Source organism: Larimichthys crocea, chromosome VIII (assembly GCF_000972845.2).
Source record: "Larimichthys crocea isolate SSNF chromosome VIII, L_crocea_2.0, whole genome shotgun sequence".
NCBI lineage: Eukaryota > Metazoa > Chordata > Actinopteri > Sciaenidae > Larimichthys > Larimichthys crocea.
Window position 1 is genome coordinate 22,551,655 of NC_040018.1, and position 11,318 is coordinate 22,562,972.

Genomic DNA, 11,318 nt, shown 5'->3' on the forward strand with positions numbered 1-11,318 from the left:
GTGGCAGTTCCCCTCCTCTCTCTGTTTCGAAAGCCAGTGTTGTCGGTGCATCATATAAAAGAAGATATACAAGCAATTCACATGCAAATGTTGAGGGTGATTTAGAAGAGAGGGGGAGAAAGGGGAAATGTGCTATTGAAAGCCAGTGGAGGGAAGGGGGAGGGTGGTGAGGAGAGAGAGAGAGAGGGTGGAGGGGGGTCACATTAAGCGTTGGCGAGGGAGGTGTGAGGTGGCTGCGCTGTGAAACAGAGAGACATTTGTGTAATCTGGCTTTATGTATCACCACTTCTGAATAATAACATGAAAAAAGAGACTTACCTCATCTGCCTGGTAGAGCCAAGGCATAAATAAAAGGGCAGAACAATGGAATTACTATTACCCCAGCCTCTGCGCTGAAGCTACATCACCAGTATTCTTTGGAGCCACTGGCAAGAAGATTAATGTTTTGTTAAATATCAGTGTGGGAGCATGTGAAGAGGGGAGAGCAGAGGAGGAGGGGGGTTGCTTACTGGGTCTTCTAAACTTAGTCAGCCCTGGCTCTCTTTGTAATTATGGTGTGTTGCTACGGATGCGTCCCACACTCTCCCTTCCTAAGTGTTAGTCGAGCGTTGTTATGGTACCAGATGCATGTATTTGTCGAGAGGATTATGGGTAATGTTCCGTGGCGTCTGATTGGACATGTGTGGCTTGTTGCGCTCTGTTTTCATGATGCATTCCTTGGCTTGCAGCCCTCATGGCAAAATGTTCTGTGTTGCTGACTAAATGCACTGAGACTGGCTCCTCTCTGTCAGAGCGCTCAGTTGTCCCTTTTCGTCAATAGCCTGTCCACTTTGGAACAATCCTAGTTTTAAAACAGATGAATAAGAGACTATTAATTGAGTGGAGAGGGAGGTTGAATGTTATATTTCAGTATTTAAAGTTGCATGACCCTCACCAGCATTATTCATATTTTACTGCCCTTGACTTCCTGCCAGCCTGTCTCAATATATAGTCTATAGATAGATATATATAAAGTTGGTACAACTTCTTCAACCAATGATGATTTTAAAAAGACAAATCATAAAAAATTAAAGATGTTGTCACCTAATTCAAACCTTACAATATTTATGGAATAATAATTGTCATAATAGCCACCAATGTGGACATTTGATGTGGTATTGAATTAGGCCTACATTTATTTATTTTTTGTTTGTTTTTTAAAATGAAGGATTAAGCAACTTTTGGTATAGATAGCATTTAATATGATGGGGAAGAAATAAATCCCTGAAACAGAGACAGGATTGTTAGCACGACAAGCACCATTTGTGACTATTTGAGTCCTTTTGTATTTATTATGCAAGGAAATGTCAATATAAATGCGGGATGTTAAATAGAAGGTAAGTCAGACTACCCTACGCTCAGTAAAATGAAAACAAAGTCCTCCCCGAATAACTTGTGTACACTCCCTAAATGCAGATTATTACCAGATTATTATTATTTAAAATCAAGGCACATTTTTACTCCATCTTAACATTCATATTCTTGAACCGTGTAAATAACAAGCTATATTTCAGCAGCTCTAGGCTTCACAGTTGCATCCATTCTCACATATGAAACTGCCCAGTTCAACCACAGACCTCTACTGTTGACCACAGAACTGCACTGGAGCGGTTTGGGGTTTAGTTCCTTGTTCAATAGCACCTCAACACTATTTGAACAGGAAATTTTCCAGTAATTTCCAGTCTTTTCTAACCTCTGGGCTGCTGTGGTCCCCCATGCGTTAAATATCATAAGAACACAGAATTTACTCAGACCACAAAAACAGACAGTCAACAGCAGAGGCTGTTTACATAACTAAAAGTCCTAGGTAACATTGACAGATCCCAGCTATCATGCTCAGGTTTCTTATAATCAGTCTTTAACGCAGAGATTTTTTTTTTTTTTAATTGCCACCAGCACCAGCCACAAAACCTTTTTTTTTTTCATTTTTTTGACGCAAATGTGAGTCACGTGTAGTCATATAATGACTTTCTCCTCTCGTAAAACATAAACAATATACATGTTAAAGCTCCCGCACACAAACAAGTGCGGCAGTTCTTCCTTTAAGAGAGGCCTCTGATTTCAATTTTAATGGCATTTGCATGTGTGTGTGCATTTGTGTGTGTGTGTGACCTCACCAGACATCCTACCCCTGTGTTAGTAACAGGACTAAGGGGGTGAGTGTGGGGGTAGCGCACCCACAATATTACACACCCTCATAAATCTATGGCCCCTGTAGCATTTATGTCGGTGGCCTGTGATCTAGGGTGATAGGCATGTCCGGACATAACCGCCCTCCCTCCTGTGCCTTGACTCTTTTCTCTGTAGCGTGTATGAAAGAAACAAAAGGTCAGGGGTGAACCTTGTCGCATGACAACGGGCTGACAGGCTCAGTTGCTAAGGGGATAGGTGACAGGGTGGCACGGACGTGGGGTGACAAGGTGATGGCATGAGGTGACAGAAAAGTTACCAGGTGAGGATGGAGGTGAGTGACGGCAAGTGACCGACTCACCCGAATCACTCCTTTCTCTCTTCTTCTTTGTCCTTCTTACTGTCATCCTTTCTCTATCCGTCCAACTCACACGTCTTAGTCTCACCAGCAATCACACTCCGTCACACCTTTGAACTCATCCTACCTGACTTTGACAGCAAATGTGTGTGTGTGGGCTTTTTTGTTTGACCTGATGTGTGTGTGCAAACATGTAAGTACTTGTGTATTTACACGTGTCACATGCTCAGTCCTACATATTTGTGGCTGTTTTTGCTCTAGTTAGACCTTTGTTATATGATGTTTTTCCCCCGTTTCCATGCACTCTTTTGAGCTCTTTTGTGTGTGTGTGTGTGTGTGTGTGTGTGTGTGTGTGTGTGTGTGTGTGTGTGTGTGTGTTTCACAGCAGTTAACATCCTTCCTGTTTGCTCTCTTAGCTCTGAGTCACAGCCGTGACGTGCTGAAACAGCCGTGGGGGAGGCATACATACTCCTGTTGGCAGTTTAGGAGAACCAGGGGGAGGAAATGAAAGGTACTCCCCTCATTTCATACACGAGCAACCTCACACACTGACTCAGCAACCAACCATGGCAAGTGTGTGCATGTGTGTGTGTGTTCATATGTGTGGTTAGGGCAAGCAAGTGATTACATGTGTATGTCTATGCATTGGTCTACATATTATGCCTTCTAAGAATAACTTTGCATGGTTGCACAAATTGTTTGAGATCAGCGGTCATATTTGCACAATCTGCAGTGGAGCAGTGTGTTCTCAGAGTATCAGGGAGACTTTATTCAGCCGACTACGGGAAAGGATTTGACCTGTCTGGCCCTTCACACACCCAACGTCTTGTTCAGTGCAACTCCTCCTTGCCAGGGAGGTGAGGGGAGACACAATAGCAGCACTCATTGACCGGGTTAATAAGTATTCTGTCTTGGTCCCGGTCAGATGCTCTTTACCTTCTAATACACTGTCTGTGTGTTTCAGTCTTCAAAGCATCACAGTGACCTCATGTCTGCCTCACACAGCTTTTGTAAACTAATGAATGACAGGGGTTCGGGGATTCTGCAGCCTGGTCAAAACAGGGCAGTGTGTGTGGGAGTGTATGCCAGTCAGTGAATTTGCACACGTATAACTTCCTCCTCCTCCAACACTCACATCTCATCTACACCTTGTTCTCTTGTTTTCACACACAGTTGTGTGTATGTGTATGTGTAGCAGATAGGTAGATTTGTGTTAGTAATGCTGCTAGCCTTCTTCTCCAGGTCAAATGGGGCATGTCACTCTGCACTCTGTGTTGGATTATTGCATGAACTGTTTTGGCAAAAACAGACTTTTGTAATGTGGGTAATGTGGGTCGTGTAAAGTCACTAAGCAGTGTCTCTAAATTTACCAGTATGGCTCAGATAACATGACAGAAATAGCTGTGGAGTGCTGTCTAACAGAACAAATACAAAGAGTTAATTGAATATATGCATATGTTTATTTGAATATTATTTGAATCTGATGAAATATCGCAAAATAATGTTCTGAAACACAGTGATTAATTAGGTGTACCGGATATAATCAGTTGACAGCTGACTGTGCTGCACTGCTAGGTATTGTATTAGTTTATTATTGCTTTTGTGATATAATGTTTGGGATATAACTGCCCTGCTCCATTGACTTTCTTAGCCTTTCATCCATACAGGCTCAAGAAGAATCAGACATTGCTATGGATGAACTCATCACCCAGATGTTCACATCCCACATCATTGCTTTCCAATCACCACTGGATTTATTTTGTATACAAAAATACTCTTTTCCAATGTTTTTATTCAGTCTAGTTTAGACGATGAGGCTAAATGTATTATAACCATTATGGATTTTTTACAGCAACGAAAAAAACAATATAAATATTGCTGTAGTCTTATGTCACAATATCAATATTCATATATCACACAGATTTCCTCAGCTATTGCTACTACATTTACTTTAATTTTTTGTTGTTGTTGTTGTTGTTGTTTGCTTTTAGAGACATTTAATGATGTATATTACCATATTTCATGAGGTGTACAGGATGGAGACATGCTAACCCAGATATTCGGCTGAGCCAACAGTATGTGTGTAATATAGTACTATCCTTTCTTACATAATCTGTTAAACATGTACTTTTGCATCAGGAAATGTAATGAAAAAGGAACAGAAAATAACTGCAACCCCTGGTTGCACAACAGTAGCCAAATAGTCAAGTCAAAGTTATTAATCAAAAAAAAAAAAATCTGTTTATTCATTTTGTTGTGATTGGATTTGCCATAATGGATTAGAGTCTTGGCTATGAGCCAGTCACACATTTTCCATGTTACAGCAATTGTACTGGACATGATGTTGTATGTTTCGGGAAATGCATATTGATATTTCGCAAATAAATGGGGACCAGTCATGTTTTCTTGCTACACTTTTTATGTAATTAACTTTGAAGGTATGTGACATGTATTCTCTGAGAACAGATGATGAGGACATCAGTCAAATTAATAATTATTCAAATCAAATATTCATGTTGTCAGATCAGGGATTTTGATTTGCTGTGTGTAGAAATCTACATTACTGCAGTACTGCATGTAATTGTTTTGTTATTACTACCTACTGTAGTAGTCACTATAGTAAAAAAAATCTGTAGCCTGCAGCAACTTTCATCTTGACTGTTATTGAAAGGTGTTCCTTCAGGTCCTGGCAGCATCCGACCTGGCAACCATCAGGTGTCCTGGCGTGCCCTGCTGGTTTGCTCTCCAGAGCCAGAGGAGAGTACTAATGCAAGAGGGACATAAGCCATCAGTGTCAAAGCAGGGAGACAGGATCTGCTGCCATGTCCTGCTGCCGCATGTTGTTTGTTTACAGGAAGGTGCCATTTGGTTGTGTATGTGTGTGTGTTGCTAAGGGCCATGGGCCTGGATGAAGAGATAGGGCCTACTTCATCCCTAATGACTATTGAGTGTGTCTCACAAGATGACAGCCTGCTGAGAGCACCTGGCTGGCACTTTGCACAGCCCCACGCTCATTCCTCACATTGTAGGAAGCCTAAAAGAACAGTTTTATATGTGCATGTATGTGCAGCTCACACTGAGTAGCAATGAATCAAGAGGTCATGTGATCCGCTCTCTAATTGTCATGTTTAAGTCTCTTCAAAAGAAGAGATGGAAAATTCCAAACCTTACAGGTCATGCACTCAGGCCACCAGACCTTTTTGTTTGCTCATGCAAGACTGAAAGAGGTAACAGTCTATGTTTATATAATTTTATAGCTTTTCATGTCTGGTACGAAGAAGAAAAACAACATTTGCCTGCAAGTTAGTCAGTGATTTATGTCATGTTTGGACAAGTATGAACAATCCATCTTTTTACACACTCTTAATTTCCTTAAAAATATTACTATTATTCCACAGAGAGGAATGTCTGTCTAAATCAGAAATTTAATGTGTTGGTTTAGCGCATGGTAATATAATACAGCCCTTTAAGAATCCAGTCCCTAATATATTTGTTTCAGATTTATGATGATAGCGTTGTTGTTTTTTTATAGAGGTGTACAGTAGCAACTGTTAAGAAACTCATGAGTGTGTAAAATGTCATTTGTTTTTAATTTCATACAGCAGCCCACAGAGAGCTTTGTTACGGGCTTATTCTAGTAATCATACTTGTCAGAGCCCCTCCACACTGCCAAAGTATGGGTGAGACACCTCGCAATTACTTATCTGCATTTTGTTGAGACGTTTATAATTCCCACAACCTAATACAGGAGCATCGACTCAAATTACAGGCTTTGAGTTACACGGTGAGAACTTATTTATTGTGGCACCTTCTCTTTCTTTGCCGGTGTCAGTCGACTACAAAACCTAATTAGTGCTTTCAGCTCGACACCCATTAGCTGAAACCCGATCCTTGGCCTGCTGGAGAAAAATAATTATGACATTCCTCTTATAAATCATTGGTTATGTCCTAAGCCCTTTCAATGGAAATATGATTTCCCACTACAAATTGTCCAACCTGTTTTATGTTCTCCAACACATAATTAAAGCTGTGGTGTGTGAGAGGAAGTAATTTTGTTCAAAGGCTTTTGGCAACAGCGGTGCTATGTCTTTTCTGCTTGTTTAGAGAACAGCTACTGGCAAACCTGGACATGTGAGCTGTGTAATGGATTAGGAACAACAGCAGCAACATGTGTGAATAACCTGTATTTGTCAGTCAGCCAAGAGACATGGGAAATGAAATACATCATCGAATGGCAGGGGTGATCTGTGGGTCATCAGGTACAGCGAGGGCCACTGGCAAACTGTTTTTTTCTGAGAAAATGTGTCCACACATTAGGGCTGCCAGAGCTAAACAAGTCTGCTTTATTCTACTGGGGAGGTTGGCTTCAAACCACAGGTAGCCATGTGTGACCCAGTAAACCCAGCTTCACTGAGTGAATACCACAGAAGAACATGTCCAAAGGTAAACTTACATATGTTTGACATGTATTACGACAGCCGAAAATTATAAGTCAGGGATGATAACAAGTTGAATGTTCCATAATGGTTGACTTCATATAATACCAAAGCCACTTGCATAGCTCACGTAATTATTCAGATAACTAATTGTTTTCCGCTCATCTTGTATCAAATTTAACTGTCTGCTGGAATCTCTGTTAGTACTTTTAATAATATTAGACTTATAAACTCAATGGAAAAAAGCATCCACACACTTAATTCGTCCTATTATTTCCTTCGCCACAAATGTATTTCCCGGGCCTCAGAAATCCTAATGTTTGCATTGTGAGGCAAACATCAAGTTAATTTGAATGATCAGATTCACACAAATAAATAAATGTTTTAAATTAAATTTGCACATTTCAGAGTAAGAAGCTATTTATCTTTTTTTGTGTGTCTGTGTGTACGGTGGGTACACAAATAACACTCACATCATAGGCGTTTAGTTATACTCTCTGGTTATCCTAAGTCCACACCTTCCAGTTAATAAGAATCAATATTTTTATCTTATGGTATAAACTGGAAATAATACACACAGGAGCTATCTGTCTATCTGTCTGTATGTCTAAATACCGCCACATGGTCAAAGATAAGTGCATAGAGTTGGCACTTGAGGATACTTGGGTTTAACCCTTCTTATTGTTGTAGTGTTGTAGCTAATCTCCTTCATACTTGTAATCCTCCTAAAGCAGGAACATTAACTTATAGTGTCCTGTTTATCTGCGCCCTTCCAGGCGGGGAAAGGTTAGCCCGTTACCCTGCGAGTGTGTGTGTATGCACTGTATACTGTATGTGAGGGGGAAGCGACAGCCTGCACCAACGTCAGTCGGCAAAATACATGTCTGTCTGAGTGCCTTCCAGGGGTCATAGGGCAAATCTTGAGGTAATCTGCTAATCTAATTTGCTTGCCGTATTCACATGATCTGCCAGGCTGCAGGACAGCCATCCTCTGTTCTGAGACACACACACACGTATGTGGGCAAAAGCATACACACAATCAGGCCTACCAACCGTTAGGACCCTTCTCTCACGACAAGGTTTGACTCGATGACACCAGCCTGTTTGATTCCATTTAGGCTTGAAGCAGATTAGTGAAGGTGACTCCTGAGGGGGAATGCCGCTGTATAATTGGCAGAATTTATAAACCAATTAAAAGCACATTCTGAAGAGCGCTACTCTGAAGCTATTATTAACTCTGTGTGATGGGATAAACAGAGGCCCACTGATGAAATGCGTGCACACTTCCTATCATACATGCAACTGTACAAGTGCGCCTGTGTGCTATTTGAAGTTAATATGATCTCAATCCAGTGGTCATCGACAAAAGAGTTTCTGTGTAGGTAAACTTTGACTGACCCTGTTTATGTTCAAAGTCATACATGTAGACGTATTTACTGTCTGATAACCTTCATGTTGAAACATGAAAGAAAGTTACCTGCTTTTTATATTTCCTATGAAGACATAAACATAATTAACCACATCATAGCAAGCAGGCTGTACATTTTGCATTTCAGGAATTTATACACTCAGGCAAGAGCTTTGTACCTCGCTTTAGGATACTTTAACATTACACTTAGCTGGACTTAATCATTATGGGGCAGTCTCTCTAATCCTTAGCCCACCCTGCCACCCTGTCTGTGCTAACTAACATGCCATATATGAAAGGAAAGTACTGAGTACATGTGGTTCCCATGCAAACATAAGATAACAACCACATCATGGCTGGCAGGCTGCACTGTGAGTGTGTGACGTGCTCTGTAGCACCAAAGCTGAGGCTTAGGAAGGGACTGGATCCCATTTCCCAGGCTGAAGCAGGACCTGAGGGCAGAGTGTGGAAACTGAACTAATTGCAGGATATTGGTCCTCGGATGATTAGAGGAGGACATGGAATGCCTGGTCTGTGATGCAAGCAGACCAAGGTGAGACTAATGACGGATGCATTTTTTTACGTCTTCAGATAAGTCTGTATCCTACATTGGAGCCCTGGGGCATTGTGACAAGGAGTAGAAAGGCTTCCTATTTGTCCTGAGAGGACAGTTGTAACCACTTGTTGTGTTCTATTAATTCCATGCCCATTCCAAACTCCTAACTGGACTGTATACAACATTCAAACTATACACATCATTTTTTCTAAGTATGTTTTTGCAACAGATCGTGACTGGTCACTCAACAAGCTGATATGTAAAATTCTTTCTTAAGGATAAGTGATGTGTCCAAAGAAAAATAATAGGACTAATATCTGACTGAAAAATCTGTTTGAGAAGAGCAAGTACTCAGTCATTTTCTTAGGAAACCCTAGGTAACCTCTATTACCTAAATCAAAATTGTTTTATTGATCATTAACAATGATAGGGGTAACAACTAATATAAAAGGATACAAGCTGAATTTAAGTGAATGTTCAGTAAATTGGCACTCCGAGGATGACCACTAACCCAGTTTGCCAAACATGTCACAGGTTCAGGTGCAGATTTTTTACGTGAATTTTACGTGATAGGAGACATAAATGTTGCAAAGATGGTTACTAAGAGTCCTTTTATATTTCAGCCAACTTGTTATAAACATTGCTAAAGAGTAATTAGTGAAAGTAAATAATATAGGCGCATAGATGTAGAATGTTCCCTTAATTCAACTTTGGGTGTCAACGTCTATTAACTATGGCATACATATTAGGGATTTGTAGAAACAAAGTTTAATCAACTACTGATTTTGCTTTGTTCTGAAGACCAAGGGGTGATTTTAATTTAAAGTCACATTTTTCTCTCTTACTTTCATGATTGTTTAACTTAGGTCAAGTTTTTCTGGCGGTTGGATAATGTGGATAGTTTTATTGGTATTCTTTTCCATTTAGTGTTCAGCTGACATCTGTTCAATGAAATCATATATGAGCAATGCAAAGAATCCTGCCTATGGTCGAGTCTGAAACAGAACAGTAGCAGCCATGACATGTAATTCAGATAATAATACAGAAAACTACATATCTGCTAACCCCTGTGTTTTATTATAGATGTCTCAAGCCGTATGCAACAAGTGGCAATTATTTTCCTTTTGTATGATTCAGCTGGCCCAACTACTCAGCTAAGCTTCACTTCACTTGTTGTTGTCGTGTCCAGAAATGTTGGTAATACTGGACAGGAGGCATTTTGGAACGGGTGAAGTGTTGTAGTCCCTCTGTGCAGACATCAACCCTTTGATTCTGTGTCTGCGTTTAGTAGCCCCCTTTGTTTGCAGTGTTTGTTTGATGTTACTTTAGCAGAAAGAGACAGACACCATTGAGTAGTGGGAGTGCTGTTCTGCTGCGTGCCATTCACGCCTGCTGTAGAGCGCACAGAGTCAAACACAACAAGGGTAGGCCATTGTTTACCAGTGGAACTAATCACCCTGATGGCACCTCCATAAATCCCCCTCCCTGCCGACAGTGATTGGAGTGTACCTATGTGTGACCATGGACAATACAAATGCGCCAAAGGCAAATAGAATGGGGGTGCACTGAGGCAATATTTAGCTTGGCCAGATGGCCGGTTGCATGCAGCAGGCTTCTTAGCCCTCCACATCTGCTCCTTATGATGTGCCAGCAACTGGGTGAGTGTCTCAGCTTCACTTGATAGGGCTTTCCTGTGCACCCACGTTTGTCCCACTGCAGAATGATGTCTCCTCACTTTAACCTGACTGCTGGAGGATCCCTTCCCATACTCAAACACTCCTCTGTTTTTCCTTCCACTGAGGCAGACTCTTCATATTTCTTCATGACTGAGGCATCAGTGCAGGGCCCAGTCAAAACTCCTCATCTCTGATTTCTTTATAATCCTTGTCCTGGAAGATGATCACATTCAGACTTGTGGTGTGGTCTTCTTGCATCACCGGTCCACACACACAGAAGCTTGCTTTTGCAGCTGTTTAATATAAATTCTGTTCAAATATCTTTGTCCAGATGGTTTATTTTTACAAACAATACACAGGGCTGCATTCCTACTGAGCCCCCGTCCCCACCCCTTTACTGTCTGTCTAACTAGGCAGCTTCACTTCAGAGGAGCAGAAAGACAGACACTATCATGCAGAGTGTGCACAGATGGTCCAGTGACACTGCTGTCATACAAACAGGCATCAATAAAAAAAGATATATACACATCCATCGGTATGGATACATAAGCCATTCATTTTCAAAGAAGGTGACATGCACGTGCACCCGCATACTTCCTCATGCGTGAGGAGACAGATGTGCAGAGAAGAGAAAAAAAATGCATGTATATGGATTTTGGATACCAATGTGCTTATTTTTATAGGATACATACCCATTTGTCATAGATCACTAGGT

General features: G+C 41.0%; 1 long non-coding RNA gene across 1 annotated transcript; it reads left to right on the forward strand.

Moving 5' to 3' along the window:
• The first annotated feature begins 2,224 nt into the window (after positions 1 to 2,224).
• On the forward strand, positions 2,225 to 4,421 carry LOC113746245 (uncharacterized). The gene is made up of 3 exons (XR_003462686.1): positions 2,225 to 2,491; positions 2,944 to 3,038; positions 4,195 to 4,421. It is a non-coding gene; the product is annotated as an uncharacterized LOC113746245 (long non-coding RNA).
• Positions 4,422 to 11,318: the final 6,897 nt, after the last annotated feature.